The sequence below is a fragment of the Dipodomys merriami genome, unplaced genomic scaffold, assembly GCF_024711535.1.
Source record: "Dipodomys merriami isolate MVZ:Mamm:240054 unplaced genomic scaffold, mDipMer1.0.p SCAF_126, whole genome shotgun sequence".
In the NCBI taxonomy this organism is placed as follows: Eukaryota; Metazoa; Chordata; class Mammalia; order Rodentia; family Heteromyidae; genus Dipodomys; species Dipodomys merriami.
Window position 1 is genome coordinate 3,068,937 of NW_027202560.1, and position 23,697 is coordinate 3,092,633.

General features: G+C 42.5%; 1 long non-coding RNA gene across 3 annotated transcripts; it reads left to right on the forward strand.

Annotated features, from left to right (window-relative positions):
* The first annotated feature begins 10,406 nt into the window (after positions 1–10,406).
* On the forward strand, positions 10,407–22,492 carry LOC138824117 (uncharacterized). 3 transcript variants are annotated; one of them, XR_011371001.1, is made up of 6 exons: positions 10,407–10,474; positions 14,210–14,292; positions 17,772–17,888; positions 18,284–18,373; positions 19,180–19,460; positions 21,833–22,492. It is a non-coding gene; the product is annotated as an uncharacterized lncRNA (long non-coding RNA). The 3 variants fall into 3 exon arrangements; XR_011370999.1 differs by lacking the exon at positions 10,407–10,474 and having other exon boundaries at positions 13,982–14,292; XR_011371000.1 differs by lacking the exons at positions 10,407–10,474; positions 18,284–18,373; positions 19,180–19,460 and having other exon boundaries at positions 13,982–14,292.
* The last annotated feature ends 1,205 nt before the right edge of the window (positions 22,493–23,697 follow it).

A 23,697-nucleotide genomic window follows, 5' to 3' on the forward strand; every position in this document is an offset into this window, starting at 1 on the left:
TGAGGAATCAAACCCAGGGCCTCATGCATACAAGGCAAGCGCTCTACCCCTGAGCCACCTTCCCAGCCCCTAATATAATTTTTTTCCAAGTCTTTCCATTTCCTAACAAATGGGGCAGTGTCATTCTTGCTGATAGAAGCATAGAATTCCATTTTATATATAACACATTTTTTTGATCCATTCATCTACTGAGGGGCATCTCGGTTGGTTCCATATATTACCTATGGTAAATAATGCTGTAATAAACATAGTTGGGCTGGTAGCATGGTCTTGTTTGTGATCATTTGAGTAAATGCCCAAAAGTGGGATTGCTGGGTCATAGTGGAGCTCTTCGTGGAGTCTTTTGAGGAATCTCCATAGTACTTTCCAAAGTGGTTGAACAAGTTTACACTCCCACCAACTATGGAGTAGGATTCTCTTCTGTCCACATCCCCTCCAGCATCTGTTGGTATTAGAGGTCTTGATTATAGCCATTCTAAATGGGGTGACGTGGTATTTCAATGTTGTTTTGATTTGCATTTCTTCTATGGCTACAGAGGTTGAGTATTTCTTCATGTAGATTTTGACATTCTTTATGTGAAATACTTGGATTAAGATAAGTTTAAGAATTGAGAATTTGGGGATTTGAGGAAGTTAATGGTGGTACATATTCCATGTGTTTTGCTACTGCTAGCATGGCACATAACTTTCTGTAGAGAAATTATAGAAACATGACTGCGTAAAAGAAATGACTGAATTAGCTTTGGTTTTGCAACAAAGTGAATTTGAAAAAGACACCTTTGTTTTATGGAACTTCTTAGGTTTCAGAGTTGGGAATAAGATTTGGAACCTGTAAAATGTCTGATTTTATATCTTCAGCTGTCTTGAATGTGTTATCAACTTATTCAGATGTGTTGAAGTGTATATGACTGAATGATGGTAATTTTTTTTTAATGTTTCTTTTAGGTAGATGAAGTTCCTGATGGAGCTGTAAAACTACCTACAAACTACCCATTTTCTTTTTTGGAACTCATGAGACGTAAGTCCTGTTAGCTTTTCGATGCAAATTAGAAGTTTCAGGATTGTGCATAAAATGAAAAAGTAGAAATTAATTTAAAGAGGAATAGGAAAGAAATACAAAACTTTAAAATTATGTTTGAACTTTAGAATAAATTTTCAAGCTACCTCTTTGTGTTGAGGAAGCACTATGTATGTTTTACTTTTAGATAGTAAAGGCACTGTAGGTTTAATTTTGATTGAAAGTTTAATTTTCTTAATCAGGGAAGGAAGCAAAAGAATGGTGGAAAGTTTGTATGGGAAGTTTTTACAGGACATTCAATATTTCTGTTCAGTAAAATTACATGGACTTTCTTCTCCCCCCCCCCCCATTCTGGGATTTGAATTCAGTGTCCTGTACTTGGTAGGCAGGTGCTCTACCATTGAGTCATGCCTCTGGCCCAACTAAGTGATTTCTTCTTTTTTTGTCAGATATGGGGCTTGAACTCTGGGCCTAAACTCTGTCCCTGTGCTCTTCAGCTCAAGGCTGGCATTCTACCGCTTAAGCCACAGTGCCACTTCCGGTTTTCTAGTGGTTTATTGGAGATAAGAGTCTCACGGAGTTTCCTGCCTGGGCTGGCTTTGAACCTCTATCCTCAGATCTCTGTGTCCTGAGTAGCTAGGATTACAGGCGTGAGCCACCAGTGCCTGGCCCAACTAAGTGATTTCCATAAGGATTATTTTATATTATGCTTTAGGCCTTAGGCTATATTGTACAAAATACGAGAAGATGAAATCTGGACAGTTCCTTTGAGTGTACTAGAGGCTTATGGGTAGTAGAGCCATTCTGATTTGTTCTACTGTCCCTAGTGGATATGGGCACAAACTGATTTGGTGAGACAATTTTAATTTTTCAAAAATTAGCTGAAAATTGAGCTGTTACTTTTATATGCATAAGATTTTCTGGGAGCTATCTCATGGGTTTCCAATGATTATATTTGTATATACCTATCATTTAGTAGCCTTCTAAGTACTATATAATTTGACTGGTTTTGAACTTAAAATAATTTCTGTAGCTTAGGCTTGCTTATTTGGGATGAAGAGAAACAAAGCTTGGTATTCCTCTTCTAATTATAATTATATTCCTAGAAATGGCTACAATGACAATGTCTGATTTAATGTTTCTTTTTTTTTTTTTTTTTAAATTGTATTTTATTTTATTTGAGAACATACTGTACAGAGGGGCTACAATTACATGGGCAGAATAATGCATACATTTCTTACCAAGCATTGCAGCCTCCTCCTTTGTTTACCCTTCACTTCCCTTCCCTGCCTCCCCCCTCCCCCCACCCAATTTTACCCCCCTCCCCCCACCCAATTATACCCCCCTCCCCCCCCACACCGAAATTGTAAAGCTGGTTTTGACTGATTTAATGTTTCTTAGCAACCAGCTTTCAGTTATTAATGTGTATGTGTGGTACTGAGGTTTGAACTCAGCCTCATGCTTACTAATCAATTATCCTTCAGCCCTTTTAAATTCTGGTTGTTTTTGGAAAGGGGGTTGTATTTTTGCCTCAGGCTAGTCTTGGACGACAGTCCTACCTGCCCCTCCAGTAACTAGGATTATAATCCTGTACCATTATCCTAGCTCTCGCATAATTTTTTCAACAGTTATGTTTTGCTGTGATAATATACACAAAATGTATACCACTAAGTTGATTTTAATAGGAATTTCATTAGATTTTAGCAGTTTCTTGTATTCATGATCATTCCATTCTCTTCAGTTCTAAACAACCACTAATCTACACGGTTGAATCACCATTTCTGGCCATTTCATGTTAGTGGTATTATAAAATACCACAAATTATTATTTTTTTGAAACTTAAAAAATTGTCTTTAGTTGTACAAATGGATTTCAATTCAAGAAATTGATAAATTTGTAAGTACAATGCATCTTTTTTGTGGGGGGCGCCTGAACTCTGGGCCTGGGTGCTCTCCCTCAGCTCTTCAGCTCAAGGCTAGCACTCTACCACTTGAGCCACAGTGCCACTTCGGTTTTTTTCTTTTTGATTATGTGGTGCTGAGGAATTGAACCTAGGGCCTCATGCATGCAAGGCAAACGCTCTACCACTGAGCCACCTTCCCAGCCCCTAAAGAAACATTTCTTAGGGCTTATCCAAGACTTTCTGAGTCAGTCTGTATGCTATGGAGTTCAACAATCTAACAAGCCTTGGGGATGATCCTGAGCCATACCAAATTTACAAATACTGTATTAAATGTAGCTGGCATTAGTTGAATTTTCTTTGGAGGGGAAGGGAGGCAGTTTGGGGCTTGAACTCAGGGCCTGGGCACTGTCCCTTAGCTTTTTTGTTTAAGACTAGCACCCTACAGTCACTAGAGCCACAGCGCTAATTCTTGCTTTTTTGTTTATGTGGTACTGAGGAATCAAACCCAAGGCATCATGCATGCTAGGCATGCACTCTACCACTAAGCTACATTCCCAGTCTCCAATTTTTTATTTTTGTAACTTTAAAAAATTCTTTCTGAGTGGGCTGGGAAGGTGGCTCAGAGTTCAGGCCCCATGACCAGACCTCCCCCCCCAAAAAAAAAAATTACTTCTGATTTCTCTGATTTTAAGACATTTTGTAAAATATTTATATACACGTATGTATATATATACACATTCTTACAGTTTTATAGGGCACTTGTGTAGACCATTGTTACTTCTTTTTTTTTTAACAGTCTTGGAGATCCAATGAGATCCTAGTTCATACAAGGCAACTGCTCCTCCAGCATTAGGTTACTATTTTAAATTTAAAAGTGACTATTCTTTCCCCAACATTAAAAAATGGAGAACTTTTATTTTCAATGCTGAAGATTAAACCTAGGGTCTTGAACTTGCTGAGCAGTGTTACCACTTGGAAGCATATGTAGCCCAAAGTCTGTATTTAAATCACAGCATTACACTGGGTACCTAAACTTATTAGGTATTACTTGGTTAATTAGGTATTAAGATGGTTAAGGGGGAAAATGAGGCTATTAATAATCAAGAAATTAATGCCTGGGAAGGTAGCTCAGTGGTAGAGTCCTTGCCTGCACGAGGCCCTGGGTTCCTCAGCACCACTTAAGCACCACATAAGCAAAAAAAGCTGGAAGTGGCGCTGTGGTTCAAACGGTAGAACGCTACCCTTGAACTGAAGAGCTGAGGGACAACGCCCAGGCCCAGAGTTCAGGCCCATGACTGACCAAAATAAACAAATTAAGATATATTCAAATTTAAAAATACCTGCTTTAATAGCTAGGATATGGAAACAACCTAGATGCCCCACCACAGATGAATGGATCCAAAAATTCTGGTATCTATACACAATGGAATATTATGCAGCCATTAGAAATGACAAAATAATGGCATTTGCAGGGAAATGGATGGAGCTAGAAGGAATCATGTTGAGCGAGGTAAGCCAAGAAAGAAGAGACAAATGGTACATGGTCTCCCTGATAAGCGGATGCTAAATCCAAAACGTTAGGCGATATGACAAAACTAGCAGGGCTTAAGAAACAAAGAACTCCCACTCATCTGGTTGAACCACTACTAAATATCCCAATGCTGCTGATCACATATATGGTATATAACATATGAACACCGTTATATGTTACAGACTGTGATAGACAATTTGCTCCAGGAAAGTTAGAATGAACTTGTGACTTTAAATGAACATCATTATTCCACAATACTGTGAATTTCAGAAATTATTTAATCACTTAATCAAAATTAAAAAAAAAGAACCTTGGGGAAGGGAGGGAGGGGAGGATGGTAGGGGGAAAACAATGGAGGGGGTAACAATGTTCAAGAAGAAGTGTACTCAATACCTCACTCATGTAACTGTAACTCTCTGTATAGTACCTTTACAATAATAATAATTAAAAAAAACCTGCTTTAAGCTGGGTGCCGGTGGCTCACAACTGTAATCCTAGCTACTCAGGAGGCTGAGATCTGAGATTCGTGGTTCAAAGCCAGCCCAGGCATGCAAATCCGTGAAAATCTTTTTTTTTGGGAGGAGGGGGGGTCAGGTCGTGGGGCCTGAACTCTGGGCTTGGGCGCTGTTCCTCAGCTCTTCAGCTCAAGGCTAGTGCCACATCGCTACTTCTGGCTTTTTTTCTTTTTGCTTATGTGGTGCTCAGGAATCAAACACATTGCCTCATGCATTGCAAGGCAAGTGCTCTACCACTGAGCCACCTTCCCAGCCCCAAGTCTGTGAAAATCTTATCTCCAATAAACCACCAAAAAACTGGAAGTGGCACTGTAGCTTAAGTGGTAGAGCTCTAGCCTTGAGTTGAAGAGCTGAGGGACAGCGCCCAAGCCCTGAGTTCAAGCCCCACGACCTCCCCCCCCCGAAAAAAAAAATAAAACTACCTGTTTCATAAAAATTTAGTGGCATTTTTATTTCAAAGTATACTTTAATGTTTTTGATCTTCAGTGTTTTTCTTTTTTTTTTTTTTTTTTTTTTGCTAGTCCTAGAGCTTGAACTGAGGGCCGGGGTGTTGTATTCAAGGTTAGCAGCACTCTACCAGTTGAGCCATAGATTCATTTCTGGAGGTCAGAGTTTTATAGACTTGCCTGCTGGTCTGGCTTCAAATTGTGATCCTCAGCTCTCATCCTCTCAGCTTACTTAGTAACCAGGATTATAGGCAGGAGCCACTGGTGCCCAGCTATTATCAGTGTTCTTTTAAGTATACCATTTACATTTGCAAAGTCAGTACCTCCCAAAAGCTTGGAGAGTAAAGTCATGGGTTGATGATGAATTTGCTTTGTAACACTTGACACAGGATTTAATACAAGTCGATTACAGCAGTCACATTTGCCTATTTTATGTGACTTTCAGCAAATTCCTTACATTTGTGTCCTTCTGAATTTGTAAAATAGGGATTTCATCTATCTTAGAACTTTAGGACACAGCTAAGGTGCTTTCATAAATAATTAATTAGACTAATGCTAAGTATGTGTTGAATGAAATGCCAGTAAGAACTGTATGGCTTTGAAAGGCTTGTTTTGGGAGCAATACTTGCTGGGATTTATAAATTAATAGTAACATTGCATATATTTTTTTCTAAGGCTGTTATTGTAGTGTTACTAAGTTTAGATCAGCTCAGTTTGAATTTTGCTGACTAGTTTTGCTAATTGAGAGAATGTCTTCGAACTCTCCAAACTCTTGAAAATTTAGTCATACTTTTCTGCTTTTATCTCTTATTAATGTTCAACTTTAGAAACTTAAAAAATACTATATAGTATATGTAGTGTATAGTATGCATATAATTTTTTTAAAATTTTTTATTGTGAAGATACTATACAGAGGGTTACAGTTACATGAGCAAGGGAGCGAGTACACTTCCTATTGAGCATTGCTACACACTCCATTGTTTTCCCGCTAGCATCCCTCATCTCCCTAACTTCCCCGAGGTTCTTTTTTTTTTAATTGTGATTAAGTGATTACATAATTTCCCAAATTTCACAGTATTGTGGAATAATGATGCTCATTTAAAGTCACAAGTTCATTCTAACTTTCCTGGAGCAAATTGTCTATCGTGGTCTATAACATATAACGGTGTACACATATGCATATAATTTTTAATTACTGTAAATTTACAGAGATTTCATAGTTGTATTTTCATACATGCATATAATATACATTGTTGAAATTATGTTCATTTTTTTTGGGAGAGGGTTAGTTGTGGGAATTGAACTCTGGGCCTGGGCTCTGTCCCTTAGCTCTTCAACTCAAGGCTAGTGATCTGCCACTGGACCCACCGTGTTACTCCAATTTTTTGCTGATTTATTGGAGATTAGAGTCTCAATAGACTTTCTGGCCTGGGCTGGCTTTGAACTGTAATCCTCAGATCTCAGCCTCCTGAGTATCTAGGATTACAGGCATAGCCACTGGCACCCAGCTTGTCCTTTCTCCTTCTGCTGGTCGTCTTTCCCCATCATTCTACCTTTTACTGTCATAGCATCTATTTATTTATTGAGCCAAGCCTGGGCCTTCACTCAGGGCTTGGGCACTGTCTCTGATTTCTCTCTCTCTCTCTCTCTCTTTTTTTTTTTTTTTTTTGCTCATGGCTTGTACTTTACCGTTTGAGCTGTAGTTCCACTTTGGAATTTTTGGCAGTTAAAAGTCTCATGATCCTCAGCTCTTACCCAACATGTTAGGATTACAGGTATGAATCACTCCTGCCTGACTTGTTATAAAATTTTAGTAAACATCCTTTTTAAGATTTGTTTCATATTTTGTGATTTTATAATAGGTAAATGAAGCAGCAAGTTAGAGTTGATAAGTTGAAAATGAAACGTTTTGTTTAGAAAATACTACTTAATAAAGATAAATGACTTGATCTTGATGTCCTTGTGTCTGATAGGCCTTCATATTTTGATTATGGCCCCTTTGGTTTGACTTAAAAGTTCTAAGTTTGGGCTGGGAAGATGGCTCAGTGGTAGAGTGCTTGCCTTGCATGCCTGCGGCCCTAGGTTCGATTCCCTAGTACCACATAAGCAAAAAGAAAAAAGCCGGAAGTGGCGCTATGGCTCAAGTGCAGTGCCCAGGCTCAGAGTTCAGGCCCTATGACTGGACCCAAAAAAAAAAAAAGTTCTAAGTTTGTGGTGACTTTGTGTGGGCTTTCTTATGGGCATCCATACTGTTTAGTAAAAAGGTAAAATCTGAGACATAACTGCTTTTCTATATATTTGCAAAAGAACTTCAATCCACATAAGTTTACTGTTAGATTTGGAATTTACTGCTTAATTTTCTCATTGCTTTTAAAAAGCAAATAATAAAAGGAAAGTTCTACAATTTAACCACTAAAGAGAAAGAATAATATTTTTATATTTTAGAATTTCTAAACCTGTTGTGTTCTGATTTTTTTTCCTCTGAACTTTCACAATTTTCCTTCCTTCATTCCTTCCTTTCTCTCTCCCTTTCCTCTCTCCCTCCCCTCTCTTCTTTCCTTCTTCCCTTTCCTCCCTTCTTTCCTCCCTTTAATCTCTTTCTCGAGCTGGTACCAGTACTTGAACTCAGGGCCTAGGCATTTTCCTTTAGTGTTTTTGTTTTTGGTGCAAGGCTGGTGCTCTTATATTTGAGCCACAGTTTCACTTCTGCCTTTTTGATAGTTAATTGTAGATAAGTGTTTCATGGCCTTTTCTGCTTGAGCTGGGTTCTAACCATGAACCTCAGATCTCAGCCTCCTGAATAGCTAAATTACAGGTGTGATCCATGGGTTCCTGGCTTCACAATTTTTTTGTATTTGCTATCAAAATGTAATTAGATTATGTCCTATTTCCATTTTGCATATAAAACACTTTTTGTAGGCCATTTGAAAATGGAACATTTCTAAGAGAAAACCATAGCCACAGCCACCATAAGGTGTTCCTTGGTAACTAGCAGTGCGGTCTCTAGGCTAATTTATGTACTATTCAGGAATCTTAGGGGATTGTATCCCCATGGAGAGTTATTTTGTTCATCAGCTTTGTTTTTGACTTATCAGTCTTGAGCATATTCTTTACCCCACCTATACTTCGAATTGATTGTGAAGATCAAACATTGAGCAGTATATTTACTGTTACAATATTTATTTTATTTTTTTGTGTGTGCTGATGCTGAATATTGAATTCAAGGTCTTATACTCTTGCTTGGCTTTTTCAGTGGCCTGGTGTGTGCTACTACTTGAGCTACATCTGCACTTCCAGGATTTTTCTCGTTAATCGGAGAGTCCCTTGGACTTTTCTGCCTGGCTGGCTTCAAATCAACATCAGACTGAGCCTCCTGAGTAGCTAGATTACAGGCATGAGCCACTGGTCCCAGACTCTTAAAATATTGCAGCCTCCTGGCTACTTAGGAGAACTGAGATCTGAGTATCTTGGTTTGAAGCCCAAAGAAAAGTGCTTGGGAATCCCAATTAACCATCAGAAAAGCAGATTGGAGTGTGTGACTCAAGTGATGGAACACCAGCTGTGAGCAGAAAAAAGACAGCAAGAGTATGAAGCCTTGCCTTGAGTTCAAGCCCTCACTATTGGCACAGAAAAAGTGCTCAAACAATAGATTGATAGGTCCATTTAGCAAAATGTATTAAATAATTACTGGCATGAAAATGTGTTCATATTTAATTAGAAGTATATAATGATGTTTAAATTAGGTACTTTCTGTTTTTTCACAGTACTAGAGTTTGAGCTTGAGCTTTGAGGCATTGAGCCTGGTTCGTTTGCTTGGCTGGTTCTCTACCACTTGAACCATGCTTCCAGATCATCTCTGCTGGTTATTCAGACTTGGTGATTTTTTTTCTCCCCAGCCTGGCTTTGTCCAGTTTGGGGGAGAAGTTTTTTTTTTTTTTTTTTTTTTTTTTTTTCGTTCGTGGGGCTTGAACTCTGGGCCTGAAAAGCCTGTTCAATTAAACTGAATCAGACCAGGTGCTGGTGATTCCTGCCTCTAATAGCCACATGAGGCTGAGATCTGAGAATTGAGGTTCTTAGCCAGTCTGGGCAGAAAAGTTCATGAGAATCCCATTTTCAGTAAACAGTGGAGCTATGCCTCAAGTGGTCTAGCTGTAGCATTGGGCACAAAAGTTCAGGGACAGTGCCCAGGCTCTGAGTTCAAGGCCCAGGATCTGTACCAAAAAAAAAGTTCATGTAAATGAGTTGGTGTTATGGATCTAGGAACTCATTACTGAATTAATAAAGTATATCAGATTGACATGTAGTTCTGTGGTTTAGTGCTTGACTTGTTTCTGTGAGACCTGGATGCAATCCTTAGTACTGTAAACGAAAAAAAAAACAGTAGTATTTGGAATAAAATATAGCCTACTTTATCCCTACCTCTAAACAGAAAACATTTATTGTTCTGCAAAGAAATGGAACCTAAAAATATTTTAGAAGCCAGGTGGCTGGTGTTTCACACCTATACTCCTAGCTATTCAGCCTGAGATATGAGGATCAAATTTCTAAGACAGCCTGGAAGAAAAGTCTGTGTGGCTCTCTTGTGTTCCAAGCTGGAAGTGGAACTATGGCTATAGTAGAGTGACTGTAGCCTTAAGTAAAAAAGCTAAGCAATAGTGGGAGGCTCTGACTTCAAGCCCAAATATCTGTATACATACTTCCCCCAAAAAGACTTTTCCAACATTTGTTCTGCCAGTACTTAGAGCCTTCTCATGTGTTGGTAAGATTGTGTTCATTGAAATGAATTCATCAGACTTTATATCCTTGTCTTCCCTTTAATTTGTATTTTATGAAATGCATCATATAATAGTGTTATTTTAGTAATGCACTATGTATATATTTATTTGAGGTTGCATTGCACTTATTATCTTCTTCTGTTTTAGTGCTTTTTTAGGACCAAAGGATATATTTCCTTACTCAGAAAATAAGGAAAAGTATGGCAAACCAAATAAATAAAAAGGTTTCAATGAAGGCTTATGGGAGATAGATAACAATCCAAAAGTGAAATTTTCAAGTGTACAGGTGAGTCATTGGATACCCACTTAGTTTAGTATTATTTATTCAGTCTTGGAGGAAAAAATACCATCATAGCTAGAGGAAAATAAGATGGCATTTAAGACTCTTAGTAATTTTGGATTAAATTGTGTTCTTATTTATGGAATAAACTTTGACTTTTTATGTCTAGATGAACTACTGAAATTATTATACTGCTAATGAGACCTCAGAAAACTGAGAAATGCTTGGTTATTTACTCCTAAGAATAAAGTTTAATATATTAGATTTAAAGCCATATATACTGTCTTTTTTTTTCTTTCTTTATTTATTTTTTGTCAGTTGTGGGACTTGAACTCTGGGTCTGTGCACCATCCCTGAGCTCTTCAGCTTAACGCTAGAGCTCTACCACTTGAGCCACAGCACCACTTCCAGTTTTCTGGTAGTTAATTGGTGATAGAGTGTCAGGGACTTCCCTTGCCCAGGCTGGCTTTGAATCTCGATCCTCAGATCTCAGCCTCTTGAGTAGCTAGGATTACAGGCGTGAGCCACCAGTGCCTGGCTTCTACTATATTAGCTCTCAGACATTTCCATACATGCATACAAATCGTTGAAAATAAGTTTTATTCTATTTTCATACATGTGTAAAGTACTTAATTTGCCCTCTCCTTGGCCCTCTTCCCTCCTGCTAGTACCTGATCACCCAGAAGAGCCTATATTACTTTCCTATCATTCATTTTTTTAAGTGTGTATTACACAAAGGAATTTTGCCATGTTATTTCACATATATACATATATGCTATGTTCAGTTCAGGATATTTTTTTGGAGGGGTCAGTTGTGGGGCTTGAACTCTGGACTTGGGTGCTGTCTCTGCGCTCTTCAGCTCAAGGTGACAGACCAGGGGGTTGTGTGTGTGTGTGTGTGGTGTGTGGTGAGTGTGCGAGTGTGAGTGTGGGTGGTGGGTGGTATGTGTGAGCGTGAGTGGTGTGTGTGTGATGTGATTGAGTGTGTGTGTGGTGTGTGTGGTGTGATTGAGTGACTGAGCGTGTGTGGTGTGTGTGTGGTGTGGTATGAGTGTGAGCATGTGGTGTGAGTGTGGTGTATGTGGTGTGAGTGGTGTGATTGTGAGCAAGCATGTGTGGTGTGTGTGATTGAGTGTGAGTGTGGTGTGTGTGGTGTGATTAAGTGAGTGAGCATGTAGTGTGTGGTACTTTTGGTGTGTGGTGAGTGTGAGCGTGAGTGGTGTGGTATGACTGTGTGGTGTGAGTTTGGTATGACTGAGTGTGGTGTGAGTGCTGTAGGTGTGGTGTGGTGTGATCATGTGTGGTGTATGTGAGTGAGCATGTATGGTGTGTGTTGTGTGGTGTATGAGCATGTGTGGTGTGTGGGTGGTGTGATTTGAGTGAGCGTGTGTAGTGTGATTGTGAGTGTGAACATATGTGGTGTGAGTAAAATGGGTGGTATGATTGAGTGTTAGCATGTGTGGTGTGTGGTGTGAGTGGTGTATGGTGTGTGAGTGAGCGTGTGTGTGGTGTAATTGACTGTGAGCGTGTGGTATGTGTGGTGTGATTGAATGAGCGTGTGTGGTGTGTGGTGTGTGGAGTGTGACCGTGTGTGGTGTGTGTGATTGTGTGTGTGGTGTTAGTGTGAGTCATTCCATTGTCCTAGGTGCTGGGTGTGAATGTTGCCTTATGCTCCCGGCCGCTCTTCCGTGGCTCTTCAGGGAGCAGAGCACAGAGCTTGTGGGTCACCTGCTGCTCTGCACGGGGCCGGGGTCGTAGGGTCGCTGGGTCACGGGGATCAGCGGGGCCAGCCGGGCTGAGGGTTGGCAGGCCCAGCCTGGCCTTGGCTCCCACCCTGACTGCACCCAACGCCCACCACTCCGTGGTCCCCGCGGTACTGGAGGCAGAGGTTGGAGGCTCTCAGTTGGAGGCAGTCTGGACCAACTTCACCCTCATCTCAGAGAGACTGGTGAGGAGGGCACCTGGCACAGCAGGGAGGCTGGGTGGGGCCCTGTGCCTGGTGGGGGAGCTGCCTGGCCAGGCTCTGGGCCCACCGCCCCCCTGGACAGGGCAGCAGGTGCTGCTCCGCAGGTGGCCACTTGAGGGCGCTGTCTCCCCAGCCTGCAGAGCCGACAGAGGCCTTGTGCAGCCAGGATCCCATTAGTGGTGGAGGGGTGTCTGGTCCAGCGGGAGGGCGGCCCAGGTCAGGGGGTGACGGGCCAGCCGGGAGTGGGGAGGCCCACACGGTGGGGATGGAAGGGTGCGGTGGGAGCAGTGGGGGGTGTAGTGGGGGCGAGGTGTAGGGGGAGGTTCTGGGTGCAGCATGGGAGTTCTGCCCCTGATGACTTTCTTCTCTGCATAGCACCTGATGCCTGGCATTTCCTCAAATCATCTTCACAACACATAGGAGGTGGGCACCTCTGCAGCCCTATCTTTTTACACAAGAAGTTAAGTAATTCAGCATCAGGTAATCACGTGAACTGGCATTGACTTCAGGTCTGCCAGAGTTGGAGAACTTCGTCTCTTTGTTCCAAAGGAAATTGGACTATCTGTCTCCAGAATGTGGCTTTGCTCTGTTAAATGGCCCCAGGACTGGGAAGGTGGCTCAGTGGTAGAGCGCTTGCCTTGCATGCCTGAGGCCCTGGGTTCGATTCCTCAGCAACACATAAGCAAAAAGAAAAAAGCCGGAAGTGGCGCTGTGGCTCAAGTGATAGAGTGCTAGCCTTGAGCTGAAGGGCTGAGGGACAGCACCCAGGCCCAGAGTTCAGGCCCCATGACTGGACCCCCTCCAAAAAATCACCCCAATAAAGCTGTTGTCTTCACTTGAAAGGTTGGGGAATCAGGAGATACTTTAGGTGGGGCATAAAAGCCTGTGCAAACATAAAAGATCAACATTCTATTGTTGATATATATCATAGTAAGGACATTTTAAATGCAATGCAAACATAACACAGATTCCCTGCTGATGTTTCTAACTTAGTAATTTGTGAGTTCGACTTCTGAGCAGATCTTCATTGAGACACTTGAGTCATAGAGAAAAAATAACACTTGGCTTTGGAGTTCATCAACTTGGAAATTTTTTTTATATTTTTTTATTGTGAAAATACTGTACAGAGGGGTTACAATTACATGGGCAAGATAATGAGTACATTTATTATCAAGCATTGTAGCCTCCTCCTTTGTTTCCCCTTCCCATCCCTTCACATCCCCCTTTCCCCCAATCCTCCCCTCCCCTCCCCACCGAAGTTGTAAAGTTCGTTTTCGACATGACAACTTGTACTTCTCATTGTCGCAATGGGTCCACCTGTATCCTCGTTTAAATGACTTGTTTTTCCCTTTCCCCTCCACAAATTATACCGACATCAAATACAGTGAAAGTAGGGGTTATAAAATGGGGGAGGGACATAGAAAGCAACAAAGAAATAATCTTATAAATGCGTTAGAAACAATCGCATGAAAGAAAACATTTGAATACATATCTTAGGGTTTATTTCCCTAACATTACCTCATCTGACTTTTTCTGCTTGACTCAGACATATACTAGATATTGCAAATAAGGGGAACCATGGGACCTATGTTTCTTTGGGCTTGGCTTACTTCACTTAATATAATTTTCAACTTGGAAATTTTATTATTTTACTTTGTGAAGACAAGGCCTTACACACATGGAAATGAGAAACTAATTCGTAAGTGTACAATTAAACAGACACAGTTTGTATGCAAGTGTACACAGATGTATTAACTGAAGTATGGTATTTGCAGGGGAGAATTCGGATGGTAAAATTCCTCAGGAAAACAAACTCATAGTCCAATGAAATGAATACCAGGAAACTGGCACTTTAAAGGTATGAGTAGGTCAAGGGGAGGGAGGGTGGATGAATGAAGAGAGGAAGGCAACCATAATACTTAACATGTATCCTGTGAAACCAAGAATTGAGAACAGGGCTGGTTTTGGGAGAGTTGGGAGAGAATGATGAAGGGGTGGCATGATCAAGGTGCATTGTATTTATAAACTGATGTGTGCCACCACTGATAACAAAACCACAATATAAAAGGGGCAGCGAACACTGGGAGACATTGGCATAGGTGAGAATTACCTGCCTGACCACTGATAGAACCACACAGGCACTTCAATGGGGAAAGCCATTTCACAGAAATCATCTCAGGGAGACAGTGAATGTTTTGTCTTTATGAGGTATGCAATATTTGGATGTCATAGAAAGGAAGGATTCGAGGCACGAGCAGGGGTGGTGGGGGAGGAATATGCCCGGTCCCTTCCTGTGCTGGTGAGGTGCAGTGGGACAGTAGGGTTGCGGTGGAGGCGTGGGGAGAGGAGGCTAGAGGAGACCTTGAATGTCACATTGAGGATGGGTTTTGTGCTGCAGCAGCAGAGGACTGTCAGGAGCACAGAGGGAAGATTTCCTCGGTGGTGCTGTGGAGGCAGAGACAGGAACCATAATACTAATTAGGCATTCATTGCTAATACGCTCATAGGAGTGGTGGCCAAGAGTAGGATGTGAGAGATGTGGAAAGTCAGTATGAAAGCACAGCTGAGTTACTCAAAGACAAATTTCCAAGTGGGTAATGAGAAAAGGAGAAACTCTCTGACACAAAAATAGAACAAGGTGAAGGAATTTGGTGGGGGCGGGTGGTTAAGAAGGTGCCTATTTTGAGATAACAAACTTGCTTCTGGATGTAATGAGTTTTGATGTGCTGTTAGAATGTGACGTGTAGATGTCCACATATAAAATTGCCAAGTGCAGATATCTGAATTCTGATGATGTGAAGCCCTGGAGTGCCAACGTGAACCGTGAAACCAAGAGCTTCTGAAAAATTCAGGCCCCAAACGCTTTGAGATGTCAAACCTCAACCCGTCACTAAATTATTCACATTTGATTTTGTTCTCATAATGAACAGAGCAAAGAATCCGTTTTTTTCTCACAGATTTTTTTTGAAGTTGGCAAAAATAATGGATTTTAAAGAAGTCATCAATGATCACTGAACTTACTTGGTAGATTCTTTTTTTCTTTTTGGTGAGGAATGACTCACATACTAGAAAGTATAAAATCCAATGGCAAATATACACATGAGTCCCCCTATACGTACCACTCCCATCAGGAAATGGAACGCTTCCAGCACTCCAAAAAGTGCCTCATAAGTTAAGGTCTCTCCAAGATGCTACCTTCCAGAATGACTACCACTTTGAACAATATCCACTTAAGTTATTTTTATGCCTACAGCTCTGTATGAATTGAATCATACAATGATATATCACATACTATATATGATCTTGTATCTGTGGTAATATATATCTTTCTTTGGTTAAGATGCATTTTTCTAGTATAGTTCATGGAAACAAATCTGGAGACGTGGATGTAATTTACACTTATTGAGGAACCATGCCACCCTAGTACACTAGGCCATCGGCCGCACATAGGGACTTTGTCTGCATTGGTGTACACACACACACACACACACCACACAGACAGGCTGAAGCACACACACACACACACACACACACACACCACACAGACATAGGCTGAAGGCCCCTAGATGAGGTCATGGCAGACTCAGGCATTGGTTATGGCCCAGGTTTTACCCTCTTTTCTCAAGAGTGGGGGGAAGACTCTTACAACTCTCATGTGATCGTCTTAGGTCAAATGAATATTTTTATTTTACCCCCACTCTTGGTGTAGGGACAGGAAAGTTGTTTAGCCTTTGCAAACTGATTTTTTTATCTAAGTGCTGAAAAGTTAGTTTGCTCTTATAATAGCATAAATAAACACTCTTGGAGCGAGAGCTCAGTTTTATTCTTCCCTCTTCAGCAAAGCATTAAAAACAAAATCACCTCCATTCTAAACACAGAAACCTAGAATTACAGGAAGGACATCTCATTTATTTAATAGTGGTAAGGAAAATACTTTATGGAACAAGGACCAAGGACCTTAGATAAGGGGACTAGAGCCACAGCTTCCTGCAGCTGTGCAATGAGTTACAGGCAGGGAGGGAGAGGTGGAAGCCTTGCAATTATGTGCACAGAAACACCTTTCAGTAATCCAGGAGCTCAGGGCTGCCCAGCATGCTTTGTATTAGAGGCTGGGGACACCATATTTCTTTGTATCCTTAGAGTTTCTGTTGCCTTCTGAAACTGATACAACACAAATTGTTTGTGTGTGCGTGTATGTATGAAAGAGGAAGCACTTTAGTTCAAATGAGCACTTAATATTCGTAATTTGATCTAATTTTAATAAATTATATATGGGAAATACTGAATGGGCCACAAAATATTTTATTATTACTATTTTTTAAAATAAAATGTTTTTCTCCATTTCTTCTGTCCCACCTTCAATTTTTTGTTGCTTTTTTTTCTTATGAGCAAGAATTATATCTGCTCATATTCTCAAAAATTTATCTGCTTTAAAATGTTGAGAACATCAGGTCTCCTGTCAGTAAGCAGACAGGAGAAGTTAGGGAGAAGAGCATTGTTTGGAAAAGAAAACTTAGTCATCCTGTCACCTGAATGCATATTTGTGTACTGCTTAGATATTGCTGCTCCAAGTGATTCTGAACAGCTATTCAAAGGGTGCATTGGTATGTGACATTTCAGAGGGAGATGAAGCTTCAGTCCACAAAAGGACATATATTAATTGGGGATTTTACTTTATTTTGGCACAGAGTTTTAAAAAAAAATCACCTGGATGGATTTTAAGATATAGACAACGTTTCAGATCTGGTTTTGGAAGCCTGATTGAGAAAGTTCTTTCTCCCCAGCATTTAGGACAGCATGTTCTCTCTAAAGAAAGCTGTCTATTTTTCTTTTCTTTGATGGACCTTCAGTTTAGAACAGACACAAAGCTGGGAACACAACCCAAGGCAGAAAAAATTCACTCCTATGTACTGTTGGTCAGGTTGACTGTAGGACACAACCTCAAAGGTTATGGATCGGTGGTGGAGCCTTGTCCCTGCGTGAGCATGTTTTCTGGACTTTGGCTGGAGCTGAATTCCTGACTTCTGAAAGGAGGGATGGGTCTGGGTTTCTAGCGGGAACAGCCAATGGGAAGGAAGTAATATTCATTAAGAGTGTCTCAGGCAGGCCACACCAGTAAGGCATGCTGTTAACACACCCTCCTGCACACTGTTCGCCTGTGTTTGAAATCCTTCCAGGATACTGGGGTTACTTTTTTTTCCAACCAGGAAGAATACATGATTGGATTCTTCTTTTTATCCCTTCCTTCCTTCCTTCCTCGCTTCCCTCCCTCCCTCCCTCCCTCACCCATCTCCCCCTCCCCCTGCTGCCCTCCTCTGGAGCTCTTCTTTCCAGCAGGAGCTTGAGAATAAGATTATTATCCAATCAACTCAACAGCAGCCCATGTCAGTGTCCACATGTGCATCTGAGACGAGAAGAGATTCATTTGTGACCTGGAAACTGAAGTCTGCTTAGGTCTGTAAATATGAATAAAGCCCATTCTCCTTAATGATGAAGGTAATCTCCAGTAATTTAATTGTCTTTCTTAACTAGTGGGGATAACCCATTTCTCTCCACCCCCCCCTCCTCTCACACAAAAACTATGCTTCTCATAGAGTGATCTTTACAAACACAGGGGAAATATGTCTTTTGGTTAATTGCATTTGAAGGAGCTTCCCCCCCCCCCTTTTTTTCTTTTTTGTATGAGATACTCTTCTTTCTCCACCACAAATTATGTGTTTTTCTAATAAATATTGTGGTGAGCTGCTTGGGCTCTTATGGGCTAACTGTGGAAGTGGTTGGTGTGTGTGGGATGTACTCCTGGCTTGGGTTAGCTTTGGTGAAAGTTGCTGCTTTGTTTGCTGCTACAGATGAAAGGCAGTTTCTTTCTGTTGCCGTTGTTTGTGGAACTTTGGTGGACCTGGAGTGGATTGTGAGACCCCCCTGCCAGCCCATCCCCTGTGAGCACAGAGCCGTTGTCTCTTTCCATGTGTCATGTGCATTTTCCAAAACATTCAGCCGTGCCTCTAAGAAAGAAGTACAGCTTCTTAAGATGGCCTAGGAATGGAGCTGTTTTCTTTTCAATATGGTTTTGGAAAGAAATTATAGATGGAAGGTAGAAATCAAGTTGTACAGAAGGACTTAAGTGTAAGCCAGGAATGCAAAGATTAGACTCACTGGTTTAGTTAGGGCAAATAACTTCACTTTGAATTATTTTCTTCTTTTGAGTGAAAAAAAAGTAGATCTGTGTTGAAAGCAGTGTCTGAGGAGACCAGCTTATAACACACAGCAATTGCAGAGACAAGTTAGGTGACACCAAGAACAAGTGTGTCTAGGCAGTCCCTTTAAAAATACCCCAACCGAGGTTATGAAACCACACAGCTTCTTTGAGGAATAACGCATCCAGGGCTAAAGCAGCCTAAATTTATTCAAGGATTTGAAGAGTAAAAAGGGATTTGGTTCTTTAAAAAAAGGAAAAAAGAACAGCCGAGTGAGGATTATTGATCAGTGAGGGATTAAACATTTGCTGGAATACAAAGCATCAGGAATTATCAACATGGACATCACAGTGGCCGGCCATTCAGCACTTGGAAATGCAAACAGCCCAGTTTCCCACTGATCCAATGGCAGCAGCCTGGAGCTCTTGATTCCCTGTGTGTCTACCTTTGTACTCCCTGCCCCTGGACAGGGATGAGGAGATGGGTTAGGGGTGAAAGGAAACTAATCTTGCTCTTTTAACTTCTGTCTGTCTGTCCCTCTTGAGCAGGCCAAGCAGAGACCAGAGAGGGAAAGCACTGGGGAGCCTAGGAGAGGTCCTGAGGTCCAGAGAGGATCAGGAGATCTATCGGGAAACCTCAACTACCACTTCCTCCTGTTGCCAGGGCTGTGGTCCTGTCTGCTTGCCGGCCGGCACTTGCCTCTGTGGTTCACAAGGAAAAGGCACTTGGCACTTGTACAGCCGGCCCGAGGGAGTAGTGCTGAGGCCATCCCGCCCTTTCTGGTTTTGTCTTTTTCTTCCCCCGTCAGGTGCCACTGGCTTTGAACCATGTAATTGCATCAATAAGCCATCTCTGGGATGAGCGGTGTGTGTGTGTGTGTGTGTGTGTGTGTGTGTGTGTGTGTGTGTGTGTGTGTGTGTGTGTGTGGGTGGGTGGGTGTCTGTGTGTGTGTGTGTGTGTGTGTGTGTGTCTGTGTGTGTCTGTGTGTGTCTGTGTGTGTGTTCTACTGGCAGCCTGGCTCTGCCACCCTGCCTCCTGGAAGGGTTTGCAGGACTGAGGACATTGGTTTGGATCCTGAGGCTGATTTTTATCACCTCTGCATAAGGCTTAGCCTGTGAGGAGGGAAAGTGAGAGGGAGGGAAGAGGAAGTCTGACTTTGCACTTTCAAGAGCATGTGTGATTTTCCAGGATGTACATAATATACATTGAAGCATCTGTGTTGTGGGCTCCCAGAGATTTGCCTGTTCTCAGTGCCGATTCTTTGTGCACCCTGCATACATCCCACCTTTTGGACTGGGGGAGGCAGTGGAGGATGTTGTATAAGAGGACCAGTGTCCTGACCCACGTGCTGACTGGGTTAAAACAGGTGCACAGATACTTCAAGCTCCAGCCCACGTCTCTACCTACCCCTGGGCAGGAAGAGCCTAGGGTCACCGTCTGCCTCTTGGAGACTCAGTTTCCCCATCCACTGGGAAGTTTTTGATAAAGGCCTTTATTTTGGGTGCCACATTCTCATGCTGAGTCTCCTATTGCCTTCTGTTGTCAACTTGAGGAGCCTTTGAAACTTTGGGGGAGACGTTCCCATCTTTTTCTTCCTTCTTCTTTTCCATACATTGGACTGTGTTGCTATTTTCAGGCCACAAGTGATGAGACTGAAATGTAAGTGTCTTGATGTGCCAGGTGGGGACATCAGGCCACCTGGCTCAAAACCTGGAATTCTAGGACATGTTAACTGTCTGAACCACAGAGGTAGAGAGAGCACACACAGGGCCACACTCCCTGACCCGTGAATGTCACAGATGTGGCCGGGCCAGGCCTTGAGACCATGTCAACCCTGGTCCAGAGGAGAAAGGACACACTCCACCCACAGCTCTTTTTAGGGAGCTGGGATTGAGTTCCATCTGTAGAATCGCAAAGTGTTTCTGGGTTCGGAGCCACTCTTTCTCAGACGTCAAGTAAACACACACAAGGTTGCAATGAGGGTTATGCAAGCCTGTATGCTGGGGTTTGACTCAGGACAAGCCCTAAAATGAGCACATTTTGCTCATTTTTGCTGTTCAAAATTTTGGTGATCCTAGGGTTTAAACTCAGAACCTTGCACTTGTTATACAGATGCTTTGCCACTTGAACCTTGCCTCTAGGTTCCTTTGCTTTCTGCCAATGTTGTATGACTGTGTCTGAATCCACCTCCTCTAGGTTCACCGGTGATGTGGGACTCCCGGGCCCATGTCACCGCACTGTTTTTCTCCCCCAGAAACAGTGTCTTGTGGACCTTTCTGCCCGGTCTGTCCTAGAACCTTGATCCTTCTAATGTCAGCCTGCTAAGTAGCTGAGATGATAGGTGCCAGCCACCAGCATGTAGCTGAGGATGTATTGTCCCTCTGTGATCCTACTGAGCCCAAACCTTAGATGCACCCAGTGATTGTGTTGGCGAATTGACATCATCGGATGAGCAGCATATATGGCTTATTTATTGACAGTCGAGGTCCAAGCCCTGACTAGGCCCAAAGCCTTAGCCTCACTCTTGGTCCATGGAGATGGAAGACTATCCAGGCAGATGTGTCTCAAAACAGCAATGCTGCTGAGTTTGGTGTGTGTGGTTGTTTGGGGTGTGTGTGGTTGGGGTATGTGTGGTTGTTTGGGGTGTGTGTAGTTGTTTGGGAAGTGTGTGGTTTGGGATGTGTGTGGTTGTTTGGGGTGTGTGTGGTTGTTTGGGATGTGTGTAGTTGTTTGGGATGTGTGTGGTTGTTTGGGATGTTTATGATTGTTTGGGGTGTGTGTGTGTGGTTGTTTGGTGTGTGTGTGTGGTTGTTTGCGGGAGTGTGGTTTGGTTTCCTGCTCATCAGCCTTGGTGGGTGCCATCTTCTCCCCTCCCCATAGGATGCTCTCTGCTCACAGTGGTGTGACCTGTACCCCTCTCTATTCCCAGTGTTTAACCTGTACCTCCTCTCTGCTCTTGGTATGACTCTATCCCCTCTCTGCTCTTGGTAGTGTGACTTGTATCCCTTCTCTGTTTTTGGTGTGACCTGTACCCCCTCTCTGCTCTTGGTGTGACCTGTACCCCAGGGCTAATTTAGGACATTGGGATTTAGAATGCAGTTGGAGATGGGAAGGAGAGGGGACTGGAGAGGGAGGCTGGGAGAAGAGTTCTGGTCCCACACCTGCTCGCTGCTCCTCAGGACACCTCTGTGCACTCCACAGGGCCACTGTGAAGCCTGATGGGGAGGAGCTCTATTCTGGCTGTCCAGGGCCCCGCGGAAGGAAAAGCAAGGGAGGAACGCGCTTGAAAATAACATCGTGACTGTTCATGGGGTAGAGTTCTGCTTTTGCCAGCTTCATTTTTAATGAAAGGATGGAAATGTCCAGAGGCAGGGTGGTGACTAATGGAGTTGCATTGTCCTCTTCTTATTGGAGTTTCAACAGCAGGGCATCCAAGCTCACTCTCTGAGACTGCATTCACGCCAATGTGCAATATGAAATGGAGTTCCTTCCGCATTCACCTCTCTCTAGTCCTAGGCCTGGAGCAGCAACTTAGTCTTCACCTGGTCTGATTTGATGGAATGATTCTCCAGCGCCCACTCCTTTTCTTATGTTGACAGTGGTAGTGGTGGGGGGGGAACACAAATTTACATGACAAAGGACATAGTTCACCTTTTTCACCTGGGAAGTACTTGTGTTTGTTTTCTGGGTAGATAAACTACATTTAAATGGCATGATGGATTAAATAAAGTGTTATCTTTATTTCCTTACCATTGTTAAGGACTAAGTACTTCTGGGTTTTCTTTTTCTTTTTTCTTTTTTACTATCTGGCAGCAAAAATGCCAGCTCAAGTAGAAGTGTGGTTCAAGTGGTAAAATGCCAGCTTTGGAAGAAAACACTAAGGAAGAGCATGAGGCCACCAGATTGAAGTCTAGGCTTCCAGTCCCAGAGGCAGGCTGTGAGTCACAGCCCATTGGGGTCACCCAGCCCAGCACTGCGTAACAGACAGTGAAAGGGTCAGGACATGACTGCCATCATTTTGTTTTTCTTTGCATGCTAGGCTTTGAAGTCAGGGCCATGCCCTTACTAGACAGAAGTTATATCATCTGAGCAATGCCTCCGGCCCTTTTTGCTTTATTTATTTTTCAAATACGGCTTCCAGGCTGACCCATCAGCACCTCTCATGCATACTTGGATCATTAATGTCAGCTGCCCATGGCACTCATTCTCCCTCCCCCCCCCCCAACTCCTTGGAGTCCTGCTGGAGGCTCACGGCAGACACATCCTCATGACTGCTGTAAATGGAAGGGACCCTGGTCATCAGCAAATGGCAGTGTGAGGCCAAGCAAGGTCAGAACTGGTCAGGAATCAGGACTGGTAATGACTCTGTGCTTAGGGGCAGGCATAGCTCCTGATGAGTGGGTGGAGGACTGGACTATGTAGCTTCAGTCTATCTGTTTTCAGTCAGTGACTATCATAGACACATTTGGATTTTGTGAGGTTTTTGAGCAGTGAGGATGGAAATCAGCTTGAGGCACAGCTGTGGACAGGTTGGTTGGTCCGTCCCATGTGCCTGGGACACCTTAGCTTGCTTTGGCACCTAGGTAACAAGTTGCCCTTATGACGTAAGTTTATGATTTTCTCAAGTAGAGACTATATTAAACTCCACGAAGGCACAAGGCTTGACTTGTTCTGGCCACAACTAGTTCCTCCTATTGTCTCCAGACAGAGCAGCAGCTCCACAAATAAGGGATTGGAGGGGGGCATGGGGAACGAGAAGGAAGGGGTGGCGTCGCCCAGGAAGCATTGTACTTGTAACCTGACTTCTGGAATTGTTACCCTGGGTGCAACCCCATCAAAATACTAATAAAAAAGTCATGTTTTCTTATTTGTTATGAACAAATAAGAAAAATAATTTTAAACAACCACACTCTATAACCCATAGATAATTACTTCTATTTTTGTTTTTAAGAAACAATCATTGTTGGAGAGTTTTCTTTGAAATACAAAAACTCTTCTTGGAAGCTTATCTGTGTATTAGACAACAGAGCCCCTAAGTTTGAGTTTGCAAAGACTTGGAAATGGAG